At 36.4% G+C, this 19,374-nt stretch overlaps 1 pseudogene; it reads right to left on the bottom strand.

The window, feature by feature from the left end:
- Window positions 1-328: 328 nt before the first annotated feature.
- Window positions 329-13,313, bottom strand: LOC116119112 (annotated as a pseudogene).
- Window positions 13,314-19,374: the final 6,061 nt, after the last annotated feature.

Below are 19,374 nucleotides of genomic sequence, written 5' to 3' on the forward strand. Positions count from 1 at the left end.
AAATGGGGTCCCAAGTGTACAGAAAAAAGATAAAAGGAAAGGAATTAAATAATCAAGGAAGAAACTATATAATTAAAAGTTGAAGCTAATGCCTAATAATGAGTTCCAACCATTAATTCAACATTAAGCCCTTCACAATTGTAATATGTGTATCCTAATTGGAACCGATCGAGAAAAACTTACACGAATTGATCTTATTGAAATATACATGAAATAATAATTTGTAATAATACAACAGAAAATTAAATTTCATTACACCAAGAATGAAGGTCGTTTTTTTGGTTGATGAATAAAGGAAGAATTTATAGTCAAATAATATACAATAAATTTAGCGAGTGCACAAAAGGGATGCTGAAGCAGACGCCGCACAAGATGAGGTAAACTGTGATGAATTGGTGCTGTAACTATAGCCTGAAGATTGGTTTTGGCTTATTGAAGTGTCAGTGGCACCATAAATCATCTTCTCATTAAACGGAGGAGAAAAATACGTTGGCACAGGCATCTTCGGAGGGAGAGTCGGCAATTCAGCTTCAAAATTCAGCACATGATTGGCCTGCCTTAATGAAGGCCTGAGATTCTCATCCGGGTGAGCACACCACAACCCAACAATCATTAACCGCTTCATTTGTTGCTTATCAAACTCTTTACTCAGTCTTGGATCAGCTGCTTCAACTGGCTTTTCACTTCCATAGTATTGCAAATATGAGGGTAGTTTAGTCAAAACAGGTTGTAAGTTATTTTGGTTAATCAGATTGGTTAGTTGTTAGAGTTAGTTAGTAGTTAGTTTTGCTTACTTCAGCTCACCTCAAATGTAACTAGAGTAACTGCTTGTATATAAGAAACAATTTTTTATTCAATAAAGTCAGTCAAGATTTTGCCCCAGTTTTCAGCTTTCCTCTATTTCTTTTGCTCTCTCAACATGGTATCAGAGCATCGAACTTTCGCTTCTCAGATCAAAACTCAGGTCAATTAAAGCCCATTCCTGCATCTTAGACGAATTCGAAGAAGCTTTGAGTTTGTCAATTTCTCTTCTTGTTCTTAAATTTCACATTTCACAGTCTTTAGTTGATCCAACTTGAGTTTTGAAGTTTAAGAGATATTATGGTGAATTCGACAGAAGGGGTAAATATTCCCTCAATTGACTCCAACTCACCGCTTTACGTACATCCATCAGACACACCAGGATCTGTATTGGTTTCAGAACAGTTGATTGGTTCTGAAAATTACGGCATCTGGAGTAGGGCAATGACAATGTTTCTCTGTGCTAAGAACAAGCTAGGATTTGTTAATGGTACATGCACTAAGTCATCTGTACACTGTCACTTGATTCCACAATGGGAGAGGTGTAATTCATTGGTCCTTGCTTGGATTTTTAATTCGGTGTCAAAGGAAATCTTTGATGGAACATAGTTTGCATCAATATTGTCGATATTTAATGCTCTAAACAATAGAGAATAATTAGTATTATTTAAGAATATAATTGCCATAAATATATAATTAATTTTTATATATTCTCTTTTCAATCAGATTTGTCAGGTAATATATATATATATATATATATATATATATATATATATATATATATATATATTTTTTACTGTTTACTTAATCCATAATCTTATCACTGACGCACGAGGTGCCACCAAGTGTCAGGGTTAAAGGGGTTTTGTAGATTTGGAGGCCGGTTGTTTAGTTTGGTGTTGAATTGAATTTTTTATGTCGGAATCATTCGAAATTTAGCCGAAAAATCAATCCAATCGCAGAGTGTTCGCAAGTCATAACTGACGAACGGGGGCCCAATTTTCGGGTTAGAGGGTTTTGTAGAGTGAGGAGACAGTGGTACATGTGGTGGTGTCATATTGAATTTTGACTGTTGGAATCAGCCAGAATTTGGCTAGAAAAGTCAAACCCCAAACAACACAGAGTGTATTTGCTAGATTTCAAACCTTCAGAAACTATACGTATTTTTAAGGAGTGTTTTTGTATGATTTCAAACTTTTGAACCATCGAAAACCGTCGGTTTAACTAGTCAAACGGTGAATCAAGGCCTTGACCGAGTCAAGGCCAGGTCCAGTTTTCGAACATTGAGATTTACTTGTTTTATTTCTATATAAGTTTAAGTGAGAAATGTGAGAAATTTTGATGGGATTGGAGTTTCTTGTTTACATAAATATGTTATAAAACATTAAATAAAGTTACAAATGATGCTTATAGATTCTATCTATAGATCTAAGTTTTATTTAGTATAAGCTAAAAGATATTCATATTTCTTTAATATAATATCTTTAATATAACATGATGATTTTTCTTTAATAATGTAACATAATATGTAAATTTACTAAAATATTTTTAGTTATTTTCCTTATTTATATTGATAGTGCAAAGTTGTTGCCTACTGGAATAAGAGAGATGAGAGATTCTCTCAGAGAATGAACATGTGCAACTGTGCATATATATTATAAAACCTTATCCCTGTTAACTTTTGTCATGAAAGTAATCTTGGCTTAATGGCTTCAACTGCAAGGAGCTAGCACGTGACCTGAATTTGTCTTTATGTAGATTAATTAAACGGATAATGTTAACATCAAAGTCAATGAAAGTTAACAACCTTGTAATTCTTAAAAGTAGTTTGATTGTAATTTTTTGGGATATTTAAAAAAGTTTTGAGTTTGAGTTCTTTTCGAATATAATAAGGTCATTAAAATTTTTATTTGATGGATATTCTAAAGTTTTGAAAAATTAAATGAGATACATGTAAACTAGCCCAAGCACCCTATATAAAAAAAAAAAAAATCAATAAAAGTTAGAGAAAAAAGTGATTGATCCACATCTAGCTACAATATATATATATATATCGTTGCCACTGTTATTATTTTATTATTATTATTTTTTAGATTTCATACAATTTTTAGGATTTTAAATTAAGTCTTCTTGTACCGGATCGGAGTAGTAAATGAAGTCATATTGGTTTTGCTTTGTGGGTTTTAATTTCATTTTAACTCTATAATTCCTTTATAACTAAGCATTGGAGTAGAAATAATGAAAGGGAACTTATTCATCATTTCATATTGTTATTGATTTAGGAAACTCCTTAATTGAAGAACCAGTTATTAATGCTTTTGCCTGACCCAAATATACACAAATTTAGAAGATGTGGAAGTCTTCAGTTTTGTTATAATATCCAAAATTTAGTGTTGGTGTTAAAGTCTCACATCGGTTAAGAGACAAGGCTTTGATGTTTTACTTTATATAGCACAAAAACATTCTCACAATTTAAAAGCATCTTTGTAATACATTGAGAACCCATCTATCATGTATATGAATTCGACATACATTAACATTTACGTAATTTGAGTTCATGTGGCCAATATTTCACATTTTTTATTTAATTAATCCATTATTTCTCTGGATAACATCATTTATTGTCATAAATTTAAACAATTTAGATCAGACTAAATAATTAACAATTAAATTATTTTCTTACAATATGATAATGTATTGTTGAAAGTTGCATTTGGGGCAAGATATATATGTAAGAATAAATGAGTATAAAACATTTACAGAACTTGTAACGGTGCAAAACATTTACTGTAAATTAATAGGTTTTCATTATAATCTAATATTTCTGACTTTCTTATTTAAGAAAAATTTAAAAAGTATTGACAGCCAACTTGGTTAGAGTAGCAGGAAATTCAGTGCCGTAAGATGTGAGAGAGTGGAGTTATTTCTATTTAGATCCCAATCGAAAACACTCATTGATTTATATTTATATATGAAGAAACTGCTTTCCTCATCTCTGAATATTGGTAAATCACGATCTCAATTTAACCCTCCCTAGAAAGTAGAAGGTTTTGCTGTCTTTGACTTATTATTTGATAAATTTAATACTTTATAATTTCAGTCTTGTACATAACTTAAACTTTGGATAAAACAATTATAAGTATGGATGTCAAAATGATTCCAAGAATAAGTTATCTGGATCCAAATATTTTGGGGCGCCAAAAGTTTTTTTATTTTTAAGTTGTTAAAATTGTAAATAGCACCCATATAGACAAAAACGCAGAAGTGCAGAACCCATTTCAATTTTTCAAAGCTGAAACAAAAACTCAAAAAGTAAAAGGCATTTGCGATTTTTCGTACTAACTCTCCTCTGCCATTCGACGTAAATCAATCACTCACAACTCACGAGTCACGCCGTCGTCCGTAACAGTCTGTTTGATCTTTTCCACATTGTTTTCAGCAGCATCAACCTTAAGCTTAACTTCATCTCTTGCTACCTTGAGCCTCCCAAAATCTTTTTTGAGTTTGCTAAAGTTGGTCTTGTAGTTGTACAAGTACATAAATGGACGCCCAAAGCACTTGCCAACATCGATAACAGCACTCACAACACTCACGACAGTAGCAACTATTTCGGCCATTTTCAGAACAAATAATAAAGCTGAATCAAAACAGAGAAAACTAAAGGACAACAGGGGAGCAAAAACAGGAAAAAAAAAATAGTGACGCAACGAGATCATAAAGCGAAGTGTTTCTTTGAAGGAGTATAAATTCAAACAGTGGATATAGAATCAGATTAAAAGATACGAAGTAATTTCAAGCAAACCAACGAAAGATCTGGTGTCGGATTTTGTTTGGAGAGAGAGAGAGAGAGAGAGATTAAAAGGAAGGAAATTTAGAAATCTCTACAGCAGAGTGAAGAAGAGAGAAGGTGTGAAATGTGAATTTCTGATGACATGTGCTCACCAGTAACATGCGTGTTGAATGGTTCAAAACCAAAAGGTAATTTTAATAAAAATTATTTTGAAAGACTAAAAATGTGAAAAAGATCAGGCTTGAGTACCCCTTCACACTCGCGAGCTTGAACTCGAGCTCGAGCTCAAGTATTGAAGTTCAATTAAGCTCGAGCTTGAGCTTGATACTATTCATCACGAGCCGAGCTCGAGTACCGAGATACTCAACTCGGCTCGTATACATCCCTACACTTGAGTCTTACTCGATCTTTAATTTTAAGGTCCAAAGAATTAGTTGAGATGAACAACCTAGACACTTCGGCTAAAAAAAAGAAAAAAAAAAAAATGTACATCAAATACATATTGAATTTACTATGGACAACAACAAACTTACTATACTCAACAATCCATTCCAATTTAGAATGACCCAATCATCTCATCATCCACAACACAATTCTTGAAAATGCTCGTACTTGCACAATCAACTCCTTCAAATTCATCCATTTCATCATCATCCTTCACAAATTGCTTCAACTTTTCTTTACAAATCTTCAATTTCTCCTGCAACAAACCCCTCTCAGACTCATGTCTCATTATAATCCATTGCAACGATTGAATGACTTCTTTATCATACTCCTGTTTCTGCTCCGCCAGTCTCCGGAATTGATTGGCTTCAATTTCTGCTGAACTCTTCTCACTTTGTAGCCTCAAAATCATGGCCATGGCTTCATCCGCCGCCGATGCTGATGCCATTCTTTCCTTTTCAAGCTCCATATAAGCCACATTGGCTCTTTGCCTGTCGATTTTGACCAATTTTCTTAGTGATTTTTCATCGGATATTTCATCTTCTTCACAACATTCTCTTTCTTGATCATCAGCCATTGATTCTGAAACAATATTAATTGTTGACTTTGAGTTTGAGTCGTCCAAGAACTTCAATGGACCACATTTGCAAGACACAATCTTTGCATAAAATTCTTCACCAAAACCAATTTGTGAACACAACCCATTACTTCTTTCACTCGATTTCGCTCTAATATCACATAAAAATTGAACCAAACCCTTCCCAGGCAAACTAAATTGCAAAAATTTCAACCCCAAACAGAACATCAAAACCAACCCCAAAAGTTTAAAAACTTGGGAGAAACATCCAAACACCAAAAACCCACATCCGAAATCAGTCCCTTGAGTCAAAGACTTGAGAAATAAAGCACAATCCATCATTAACAACCCTAGAAAACTCTTCAAGAGTCTCTTATATAACTCAAGAACAGAGCGCACAGCAATCAAAAACTCTAAAAAAAACAAGAACTGATAGTACAAGCAAGAAATAAAGGCGCATTTCGGGGGATATTTTCAATGAAATAAAAAGTTTTATTTGTGTAGAAGAGAATGGAGTCAGTGTCTGTACTCTGTAGCATACTAGCAGTGAGAGCGATGAGTTTTGTATCGGGAAGCGATAAAAGCGGCGCAGAGAACGAGGAAGTTATTCGTTCAGAATCCGCAAATTTTGAGAAGAGAAATGAAATTTTGTGTGAGTTTTGTACTCACTTTTGTTATATAATCTACTACGTTACGTTACATATTTCAAAATGGTTATTGGTTACTCACTCATCAATTACCACTAAACTAATTAAAACTTTTTTATTATTATTATCATTAGTCAATATTTAATTTCAATAATTATTATTAGAGTAGTAATATATACTAATTACTGCTTTCATAACTTAATTTTATAATAGATTAAATGTTTTTAAAAGAGTATATTAGTTTGCATCATATTTGTCGATATTTAATGCTCTTAATTAAACTATCCAATTGAATAAAATAATCAATGTGGCATCAAATAACCACGGTGGTGAGTGATCAGTTAGGATTTTTGAATATTATTCAAGATCCTGAGTTGATTCACTGTATTAGAGATTTTGTATTTGTTTATTTTGGTTGGTATTTGTAGTTTTGTATTATATGTTATTGTTTGTTTATGTGTTATTTGTTTATTTTGGTTCCTATTTGTTTATATTCTTAATTGAACTGAATTTAGAGTAGTTAATTTAGGGGGTGTAAATGTAAAAAATAAAAATTACGGGAATTTTGAGGGTGTAATTGTTATAATTGAAAACTATTAGGGGTGAAATGTAAGAACTAAAATCTGGAGAGGGAAAAACAGGTCTGCCCATACCCATATAGGGTAGGGCACGGGTCCAAAATATTGGACCCATATATATCAACCCGTATAAAGATCCGTACCCGTTTGACCCGGCCCACCCACCCGTTTTGCCAGGTCTAAACTTGATTAATGTGTTCTTTAAAAAATTTCGGTGTTTAGATCTAGGTTACAAAAATTTTTCCTTCTTTTTTGTAAGTGAATATTTAAAAATAAGTGATAATTTGTAAAACAAACAAACAATCAAAAACTTAAAGTATATAGATTTAGAGCAATAATACGCTAACAAACGAATCTCACAAATTCAATATGACAATTGGTGTTTAATGAATTTTTCTTCATAATGAATTCATTATAAACTGATTATCAACTGTTATATTGGATTTGTAAGATTCGTTTGTAACCAGATATATTGTATCGATGATCTTGACATAAGAGTTTATAACAGATAGTTGGAAATTGTATTAACTATGCATCATTTCAAGAATTCAATAATCAAATAAAACGAGAACTCTAGTTATTTAAGTCACCCAATAATTTAAAATTATTTTTACTTATTTAAAGTATCATAAGCCATACGGGCCGGTTTATCTTCTAAAAAGGATTCTTCACTCACAAAATCTTTTTGAAATGTTTTCTAAACAAATACTTGTATGCAGTGTCATGAAAAGTGCTTTTATTAAAAAAAAAAAAAGCACTTATTAATTGTAAAAACTTTTTTTTTTTTTTTTTTTTTTTTCAAATTGTTCAGTTTAAAATTATACTACACTTGGAATTTTTATTTTCCATTAGTCTTAAGATTCCATATCTCATTCCAAAACCTTATGCCCCCTGAATCAATAGGATTAATGGAAATAAAGCCTAAGAAATAAAATATCATAAGTTTGTATTNTTAATTCGGTGTCAAAGGAAATCTTTGATGGAATAGTCTATTCAACAAGTGTTGCACAATTTTGGCAAGATTTGAAAGAACAATACCACAAAGTGAACGGCACTAAGTCATCTGTACACTCTCACTTGATTCCACAATGGGAGAGGTGTAATTCATTGGTCCTTGCTTGGATTTTTAATTCGGTGTCAAAGGAAATCTTTGATGGAATAGTCTATTCAACAAGTGTTGCACAATTTTGGCAAGATTTGAAAGAACAATACCACAAAGTGAACGGCACTAAGTCATCTGTACACTCTCACTTGATTCCACAATGGGAGAGGTGTAATTCATTGGTCCTTGCTTGGATTTTTAATTCGGTGTCAAAGGAAATCTTTGATGGAATAGTCTATTCAACAAGTGTTGCACAATTTTGGCAAGATTTGAAAGAACAATACCACAAAGTGAACGGCACTAAGTCATCTGTACACTCTCACTTGATTCCACAATGGGAGAGGTGTAATTCATTGGTCCTTGCTTGGATTTTTAATTCGGTGTCAAAGGAAATCTTTGATGGAATAGTCTATTCAACAAGTGTTGCACAATTTTGGCAAGATTTGAAAGAACAATACCACAAAGTGAACGGCACTAAGTCATCTGTACACTCTCACTTGATTCCACAATGGGAGAGGTGTAATTCATTGGTCCTTGCTTGGATTTTTAATTCGGTGTCAAAGGAAATCTTTGATGGAATAGTCTATTCAACAAGTGTTGCACAATTTTGGCAAGATTTGAAAGAACAATACCACAAAGTGAATGGAACTAGAGTGTTTGCTCTTCATCATGAAATTGTGAATTTAACCCAAGCAACCACTACGGTAGCCGTTTACTATAATAAGCTCAAGTCACTTTAGGATGAGGTTGATTCTTTGGTGAGCTCACGTACACCTAATAGTGCTTCGACAGAGGCCTATTTGGAGCATTTGAATCAATAAAAGGTCTTATAATTTTTGATGGGGCTGAATGATTCCTACTCCATGGTTCGAAGTCAAATCTTGCTTATGAATCCCTTACCGACAATGAAACAAGCTTATTCTGTTGTCAATCAGGATGAGAATAAAAAAATTATGGATGGAGTGAATTTGAATTCAGAAGTGTCTACTGCACTTTATGCACATAATAATGGAAATGGTAAAGGGCAAAGTCAAGGACAAAAGTATAAGGGAAAAAAACCATATATCGAGTGTGAGTTTTGTCACATCCCTAGACATAAGCATGAAACCTGCTATAAGCTGAATGGATATCCACCTGACTATCAATTCACAAAGGGAAAGACTTCTAAATCAAAAGCTTCGGCTTATCAAGTGTAGAGCTTTGAGTCGTTAGATGTTGGGAAATCTGATACTAGAAACACTGATGCAGCAATTGGACCAATTCTGACTACTGAACAATATACTCAAATTCTTTAGTTGCTGGGAAGGAGAATGTATCGCCTTCAACTGCAAAATTTGCAGGTAATTCTGTGGCCTTGTTATCTTATTTTGATGAAAATAACTGGATAATTGATACTGGAGCAACTGATCACATGACTTTTAATCAGTCTATGTTGAAATATTCCACTGCCGTAGAACCTTCTTCCAAATACCTTGTAGGTTTACTAAATGGAACAAAAACATATGTTAGAAATGTAGGATCTGTTGTTCTAGATGATAACCTACACTTCTCAAATGTCTTACATGTCCCGGATTTTCATCACAATTTACTTTATGTTTCAAAACTTGCTGTTTCTAACAATTGTTTCGTTACTTTCTATCCCGATTTTTGTCTCATTCAGGATCTTTGCAATGGCAAGTTGAAGGGGATTGGTAAGCATAGTCAAAGCCTTTACTTTTATGATCCAAAATTGTCATTTTCATCCCTTATGTCTTTAGGAAAGTTGAATAAATCCGCTTGTAATGTTTTACATTCATCACAAGCTGTACCTCATGATTTGCAATTGAATAAAAAGCTTGTTTTTCCTGTTTCACTTATGACTACATCTTTATCTCACAAATTTGCATTATGGCATCAAAGGTTAAGACATGTGTCTTATTCAACCTTGCCACTTGTTCATCCTAGATTGTCTAAGTCTATTGAACACACTGCATTACCCTCATTTCATTGTCCCGTGTGTCCTCTAGCTAAACAAACCAGGTTGCCTTTTCCTCATAGCACTTCACATTCTAAGCAAAATTTTGATTTGTTACATATGGATGTGTGGGGGGCCATATAAAACACCTACTCATGGGAATGCCTGATACTTTCTCACAATCGTTGATGATCATTCTAGGGTCACTAGGTTGTTTCTCATGCAATTCAAATCCGATACCTTTATCACTCTTAAACACTTCCTTCAAATGGTTCAAACACAATACCACTTGGTTCTTAAATGCATTAGAAGTGATAATGGTTTAGAATTCTTCAGTAAGGTTGTCATGACCTTTTAAGTAGTAAGGGAATCATACATCATCTCCAAATCTTCTTCAGAGGCTGAGTACAGGGCTATGGCATCTACGGTTTGTGAAATTCTTTGGATTGTTCAGCTACTCAACGAACTTGGTCTGTCTAGTTTGCTTCCTATTCCTCTACATTGTGACAATCAAGCAGCCAACCACATTGGTTCCAACCCCATGTTCCATGAAAGAACCAAACACATTGACATTGATTGCCATATAATCAGGGAGTAGCTTAAGAAGGGACTCATCAGCACTGCCCATATCTTTTCCTCTAAACAGCCTGTTGACATTTTGACTAAAGCCCTTGCCAAGTATCTTCATTATCATTTGTTGTGCAAGTTAGGGGTGCTAGATCTTTACCACCCTCTAACTTGAGGGGGTATTGCAAATATGAGGGTAGTTTAGTCAAAACAGGTTGTAAGTTATTTTGGTTAATCAGATTGGTTAGTTGTTAGAGTTGGTTAGTAGTTAGTTTTGCTTACTTCAACTCAGTTCAAATATAACTAGAGTTATTGCTTGTATATAAGAAACCATTTTTTATTCAATAAAGTCAGTCAAGATTTTGCCCCAGTTTTCAGCTTTCCTTTGTTTCTTTTGCTCTACTAACACATAGAGATCAAAAACCCACTGCACCATATAGATTTGCCCTTCTTCCGCTTTTGGGTTGATCGGTTTTCTCCCGCAAGCTATTTCCAGAGCAACGATTCCAAAACTGTAAACATCCGACTCTTTGCTCGCCTTGCCGGTTGTGACACATTCAGGAGCCATGTAGCCCATTGTTCCTGCCAAAACTGTGGTTTGTGACCCTTTGGAGTGTTCCACAAGCCACGCTAACCCGAAATCTCCAATCTTAGCAGTGAAATTTGAGTTCAACATAACGTTGCTTGATTTTATATCTCCATGCACACACATTGTTCCCATTCTTCGTGCAAGTATAGCAATCCTAAGGCCAAGTCTTGAGTGATTCTGTATCTAATCTCCTATGTTAATAAGCTGTTTTCTTTGAAAAGTTGGGAGTCTAAGCTGCCATTGGGCATGAATTCATAAATAAGCAGGAGTTCCTTTTTTTCATGGCACCAACCAAGAAGTTGCACCAAGTTTCTATGCCTCAATCTGCTAATAATGTTCACTTCTGATGCATACTCCTTTATCTCCTGTTGAGACCCTTTGGACACCTTCTTCACTGCAATATAAGAGTTGGAGTCCCTCAAAAATCCTTTGTAAACTCCACCAAATCCTCCCTTGTTGGAATATGAACACTTTTTGGTAATTGATGAAGAAAAGGCAATCAAGAAGGAAAGGCAAGTAAGAAGAAAAGGCAAACAAGAAGAAAAGGAATTTAAGTTTTGGGCAAATTTCTAGTTTAGGAATTTGTAATTGAAGAATATTTGTTTTCCTTTCACTTTGAGTTTTACTAGGAAAGAAGAATTAGTTTAGGACTTTTTTTAAGTTAAAATAAGAGAATGATTTAAATTATAAGAGTTCTATTAGGAATAGGAATATGAATCATAGTAGAATAAGAATGTCTTATTTTACTTATAAATAAGGGAGTTAGAACCAATTCAAGGTAATGAGAGAGGAATAAGAGAAAGAGAGAATGTGAGGATACAAGGTGTTTTGAGGTAAGGGTACTACAGGTATTGAGTAAATACCAAAGGGTATTAAACACCATAGGAACTGGATGTCCGCCTAAGTAAAGGTACTAGGTTGATGGTGTGATAAAACACTTGTATCGTATTCATATTATTATAGTGAAAACCCTCTCATCCGTGGATGTAGGCGAGTTATGCCGAACCACGTAAAATATCGTGTGCCTTTTTTATATTGTTATTGCTGTTCTTTATTTTTATGTTTTACTCCTCCGATTTTTAACATGGTATCAGAGCAATTGGTTGTATTGCTGTTTGATTCTTAACATCCCTGTCCTAACTTGTTTTCATCGTTGAAATCATTTGTTGCATTTGCCAGTTCCTTGTAGGAAAACTTCTTGGGTCCTATTTCTTTTTCGAATTCATCATCCATGTCGTTGAGGCCATTATCATCTTCTCCTTCTTCCTCTTCGTCTTCTTTCTTCCTACCAATGCCAAGAAACCAAACCGATATCGACGCCACAACCAAAACACCACCGATACTCCATCCCACTGCGAGTCCTAATTTTTTAATTCTTCTAGATCTTCTACTTCTACTAAGATCTTCTACTTCTACTAGGAGTAGTAGAAGTAGTTCTGCTTCTTGATGGTGATGGACTATTGGAATCTTCATCAGTTTCTAAGCTTGAATTGAATTCCCAAGAGTTAATAGTCTGTATTGCAGATGCATTTCCAGTTGCCGCAGAGAAGCCAAAAGTAACCAACTCAGGTAAATGAAGCCTCAAATCGATTTTAAAATCAACTGATTGCATCACAGTGGCATTATCTCTAAAACCAGTGAATACAACACTCAAATTTTGAGTACTAGCATTATACTTGATCCATGCTTCATTCATTCGCCCATCTCTGATGCTGATATTACCCCACCATGTTATATTGCTCACTGATCTCATAGAGTCGATGTTGATACCTACATGTTCCCCAGGTGGATCCCAAGTGTTCCCTATAGATATCGAATTCCACTGCAACGAATGAATTGGATGTTGAATTTAATTCCTCGCCAACATTGGTAAGACCAAGAGAACCTCCTTTGGTGACGCTTATTGGAATCTTTGAACCCTGCGGCGCTAGAAAGAAGGCGATACCATCTCCATATGCAGTTCTGTTATCAGAATCAATGACGAAAGAGAAATGAATGGCGAAGTCAGTGAGTCTTCCGGTGGCGTTGTGCCAAAGGCGCATAGGTTGGGAGTATGTTGCCCTGCCAATCATGGGGGTTCTTGAAGCTAGTTGAATAACTTGGTTTTGAGGGAAAGCTCTCTCATAAGTAATGTTATCATTATTAGAACTAAAACTGGAAAAATTGAAGGATAAAGCATTTGTAAAAGGGTTTTTGGGAGATAGGAAGATAATTACCATAAAGAAATAGAGAAGTAGCTGATTGTTAGCTTTGTAGACAGCCATTTTTGGGAGAGAGGATAGCTTGAAAAATTGCAGATGTTCAAGTGAATTTATATTTAAGTTATAACATGTTCATGCAGTGGTTATCGGTCATTGTTTATTTTATCAGCACGGCAATATTATAAACTAGAGCGAAGACTAAAGAGCTTTTTGATTGTTGAAAACTGCTGTGGACTCACTCAAAGGGCTGCTTAATTAATTATATTATTCGTGGTGTGCACTAATTATTAAGAGAAGTCAACAAAAATTGATTTTGATTGCTCTCTTTCATATAAATGGTACTATTTTTTTTGTGAAAATGCATAGATATTTGGGAGAAAGAAAAGTTATATTTACAAGAGTGATGGATGATTAAACCTCCAACAAGAAAATAGAAACAATTGAAAAAGGGAAGAAAAAACGCCAGCGAATGCATTTGAATTGTGGTGGGGGGTGAGTGTGAGAGAAACAATTTGTACCACGCAAAGACTTCTTGTTTGTGGAATATGGATGCCGGCATATTGATGATGATGATATGCCTGAGGGTATATGCTGACAAATCAACATATAGAATATTGTAATGTGAAAAGAAAAGAGATCTCATTAATTTAAGGGTAGAATTATTTGTCAAGCAAAGGTGTCTCATGTCCTTGAAGTTGCAGAATATTATCTATTAATACAGAGGTAAAACGTAGTATTCACATCTATAGATACAATACAACGCTGTTTAAAATAATTCTAAATAAATTTGTCAAATTTGAGTGATTGATACGATTACTTTCAAAATCTAATAGAAAAACCAACATATTCATTTGTAATATTAAACAATTGATATTGAATGTATTTATTAATTTATGTTGGGTTGTTGTGGTGTGTGATTTTTCCATCAAGCTTGGAGAGTTACGAGGTAATAGCTCGACCTACAATCAGTCCTACTCTACTGATTGTTTGACCCAACATAAGCTCATCGAGATATAGCTCGACCCAACATAAGCTAGTCACGAACAATCCGAATGATCATTCAATCAATTCTCAGATAACTTCAGATCCCAGATATCTCGGGAAGGATCAGATTGACAGTAATCCTTGTGCAATCACAACACCCAATCGCGAGAATATCGGAGTTGCATTTCAATTTAATTGTAATACCTTTAATTTTTCTATTTCTTTTGTACAAACTTTGTATATAAACCAGCTCAAACGATGAGGAAAGGGTTGAAAAATCCTCCAAAATTACTATTGTAAGCATACACAACAAATACAAAAAACAATGGACGTAGGCTTAAGAGTTCATCTTGCCAAACCACTTTAAAATCCTTTTTTGCCATTTACATTACTGCATTCATTATTCATCAATTGCTGGTTATTCGTAATCATGCACACATCAATTTCGATCTCGACAAGGTCGATCGGATCACTCTAGTTGGTGTAGATTTATGTATCAGCATTTTGGCGCTAGAAGGAGGGCCTTTGCCAACATCTCAGAAATTCCGGCAAACAACCACAGTGATCTAACCACTTCAAGCCCACGATGGTGCTTACAAGATCAAAAACCACCACTGGAAACCACGAAGATGTGTAGGCCACCCATCAGGAGGTGCAATAGGATGCCCCTAGGTGTTGACCACCATTGTTGCCATCTCAGCATGTCACGAATAACTAGGGGTAAGAGCGTCAAACCCCGAAAACGGTTAGCTGGTGAAAATGATCAAGACTATGGTTGCACAGGCGATGCAACATAATGTGGTTGAGATGAGAAATCAGCAACCAACTGCCCAGAACTTTGACTAGCCATGCGTCATTGATCCCACCTCGATGAGTCGGACTTTAGCTAGGGACCAGTTTGGCTCATTGGTGCCAAGGGGCGATTGACACCCCCGACGTTAAAGGGTGCACTCCGCGGGCTGCTAGGGAAACAACAAGCGGGTGAAAACGAAGGTCATGGTTGCCCATGAGACGCTTGACCTTCCTAGCGGAATCATCAACATCAGCGTGCCAATCTTAACCTACGCTCAAGACATAGCCCACATCTACAAAGGCTCCTATGAGGCAAAGAGATTGCCCGCTCCAGAAAAGATGAGAGGGGCTTCGGGTAGAAATGATCAGCAAAAATATTGCTGATACTACCAGGACATCGGGCACAACACCAATGAGTGTCAGGCTTTGAAAGATGCCATCGAAGACCTAATATGAAGGAGCCACCTAAAGGAATTTTTCAAGGAGGCACCAGCTTGCGAAAATATTGGCGAGCAAAACAACCAGGTTTGGAACCAGGTCGAGCAAGCCTTGACAAACACCAACAATGAGGTCCTGTTAGGCATGATCTATAGGGGGCCTGACATAGCGAACAACTTAAGGCGCGCTCGCGAGCAATATGCTCGAGAGGCTAGAACATATTCGGTCCCTTGGATAATGAGCTATGAACAAAAGCTGCCAAAGCGGCCTAGACAATAGAGCGAGGTGGTGGGGTTCACGATCGAAGAATGTGAAGAATCCCCTTGCCATAATCATGATGTAATCGTAATGGCAGCCAAAATCTGAGTGTGATGGTCGATAATGGGAGTGCAGTGAACATCATTTTCTTGGGAGCTTTCCGAGGAATGAGGTTCACAGAGAGATACCTAAGGGCGTGCTCTTCGACGCTCTATGGATTTACCACTAACAGCCTGGTTCCCAAGGGGATGATCGACCTCCCTGTGACTCTAGAGGAAGAGCCCAAAATCAGGATGGTGATGGCCGAATTCCTAGTGGTAGACTGCTCGACCACATACAATGTTACAACCGGGCAATAAATGCTGCACAAAAATGGTCGCTCCCGAGGACAATGGTTATCACAGAATCTGAGCCAAACCCCAGGTCTCTCAAGGATACCATATATCCTTGCATCCATAGAGAAGAGCTCACAGCAGGGCCGACAGAAGAGCTACGAGAAAGATGTGTCAACGATGAAGATGCAACTCATGTATTGAAAATTGGCAGTAGCTTGAGCAAAGACATGGCCTATAATCTGGTAGGATTTTTGAAGAAAAACCTTGACGTGTTCGCATGGCTGCATGCAGATATGAGGGGAATCAGCACTGATGTAATGTGTCATAGGCTGAACATCGACCCAAAAGCTTGGCCAATAAGACAGAAAAGAAGGTCTATGGATGCAGAGCACTCTAAAGCGTTGAAGGAAGAAGTTGACAAACTCTTGAACAACAACTTCATTAGGGAAGTGAAGTACTCGGATTGGCTCGCCAACCCAGTCTTAGTTAAGAAGTCGAATGGTAAGTGGCAGACTTGCGTTTACTTCATGGATTTGAATAAAGTCTGTCCAAAAGACAACTTTCCACTACCACGGATTGACCAACTAGTAGATGCGACAGTTGGAAATGTACTACTTAGCTTCATGGACGTATACTCGGGATATAACCAAATCCCAATGTATCAACCCAATGAAGAGCATACCTCCTTTATTATTGATCGTGGGATTTATTGTTATAGGGTTATACAATTTGGCCTAAAGAATGCTGGGGCGACCTACCAGTGCTTGGTGAACAAGATGTTCACCGACTAAATCGGAAAGACTATGGAGGTATACGTTGACGATATGTTTGCCAAGTTAAATGTCGCCGAAAGTCACATTGAGCATCTGGGGGAAATGTTCGACATCCTCAAAAAATACAGAATGAAGCTAAATCCCCTAAAATGTGCTTTCGGAGTGAGCTTAGTAAAATTTTTAGGCTTCCTTGTAAATCAGCGGGGTGTTGAAGGCAACCCAGAGAAGATTCAAGCTCTTCTAAATATAAAAACCCGACCAACATAAAGCAGGTATAGAGCTTGACATGGCACATGGCTGTACTTAACAACTTCGTTTCCCAAGCCATAGACAGATGCTTACCATTCTTCGAGACCTTGAAGGGAAAGGTTTCAAGTGCATAGAGGAGTGCAAGAGAGCCTTCCAAGAGTCAAAGAAACATTTGGGACAACCTTCTTTATTATCAAAGCCCATCCAGGGTGAGCCACTACTACTGTATTTATCGGTATCAAAGTCTGCTATCAGCGCAACATTGGTACGTGAAGAGGGAGGAGTGTAGTGGCCGGTATACTATGTGAGCAAGAGGTTGCTCTATGTGGAGACAAGATACCTAAAATGGAGAAGCTCGCCTACTCCCTTGTCACCGCTGCTAAAAAGCTGCGACTTTATTTCTAGGCACACTCCATTCACGTGTTGACCAACTTTCCCTTGAAGAAAATAATGCAGATTCCCGAGACATTGGGTAGATTGATCCAATGGACAATGGAAATGAGTCAACATGATATCAAGTACATCCTGAGAACAACAATCAAAGGTCAGGCCTTGGCGAATTTCATATCAGAATTCTCTTATCAGTTAGAAGGGGAATTAAGTCTGCCAAGGGCAAATACCTTGGAAGAAGTCAAGCAGTAGAAGCCAAGGCTCGATGACCTATGGCAATAGACTCTGTATGTGGATGGCTCCTCGAATAAGAAGGGGGCAGGAGCAAGGCTCTTGCTTGAAAGTCTAGAGGGAAACTTGATCAGAGCCGCAGTAAGATTATGGTTCGCCACCTCTAACAACGAGACTGAGTACGAGGCATTGCTCCTAGGGATCTGCCTCGCCAAAGAAATAGGGGTAGAATCCATTAAAATTTACAATGATTCCCAGCTTGTAGTCCACCAAATTACCAGGGAGTACCAGGCGAAGGAAGATAGGATGGCGTCCTACCTCCAGCTGGTGAAATCCGAGCTCGAGCAGTTTAGATCCTTCACAGTTCTTCAGATTCCAAGGGAGAAGAACTCGATAGCTAATGCTTTAGCCCACCTAGCCTGTATAGTGAACCAAAAGAAGACTGACTCGATACCAGTCAAGTTTCTCCCAAGTCCAAGCATCTCTGCCCCACAAGAATTCGTCTTAGCAACATGCCATCGATACAGTTGGATAGATGCAATTTTTGCCTACCTAAGGGATGGTACAATGCCAGAAGAAAGAACTAAAGCTAGAACACTCAGCGTGAAGTCAGCTTGGTACACACTTATCAATGATAAGTTGTATAAGCGCAGATTCAATATACTTCTACTATGATATTGGTGTGCTTTCGTAGGCAACCAAAATTAAAATCTAAGAATACATGTAGTAGTGCAACCCACGGAGAGTGTCTAGCCTAGTTTATGCTATGTGAACAAGGATGGGGGGGGGGGGGGGGGGGGGAATTTGAGTCTAACGAAAACAAATTCAGGAAAAACAACCAAGGGACAATTCAAATGAAATTATCGAAATCAATCAAAAGAACAAACCTTGGTCTAAGTCAACATCCACCATCGGAATTCTACAACTGATCATCGATGCAAGTATATTTCAATTCATACTTTGAATATTCACCGTTGGAACTATTTTCCTATCTCTCCTTAGTTGCAGTTAATTAGGAAACAAGCGATCTAATTAATCTTACTACTGAACAACCCTAAGACAAGCGCTAAAGGTTTAATCTAGTGGCAGCCTTAAGAGATCGATGAAGCTGAACAACACAAACACAAGCGGTTGTATTTAATTTAGTTGAATGTTCTTCTTAAGATTTAATAATTCCAGACGTAGCAAATTCTTAACTCTTAGTTATTCACAAATTAGAGGGATCAAACAATTACGGATTTGATATCTAATTTAGCGATAGATTGCAACAAATAATAAACTAGTAGGCCTCATAGTAATTAAATGAGACAATCATGAAAATAGGCATAGAAGAACATCCAATACTCAAAGCATATATTGAACACTAAAAACAGATTAGATCTCATAGTTTTATTAATTTCGAGGCCTCCATTTCCTTCGACCAAGTTATGAAAATTTAGCTGCTCATGGCCATTATGAAAACTCAAAAGAGAAGAAGAAGAAAAAGAGGGGAAGGAGAGCCGTGTGTGTTCTCTCCCAATCTGATCTTTCTCCCCTCTTAAAAATATCCAATTCAAGTCTTTGAATTCTACTCAATCTCCTAAAAATATTCTAAGTTTTATCCTAAAATAACATGTATCCAAATCTGATTAAATAAAAATAAAATAAAGTCTTAAATATAACTAGGAAAGTGGT

The sequence above is a fragment of the Pistacia vera genome, unplaced genomic scaffold, assembly GCF_008641045.1.
Source record: "Pistacia vera cultivar Batoury unplaced genomic scaffold, PisVer_v2 Contig873, whole genome shotgun sequence".
Classification (NCBI taxonomy): Eukaryota; Viridiplantae; Streptophyta; class Magnoliopsida; order Sapindales; family Anacardiaceae; genus Pistacia; species Pistacia vera.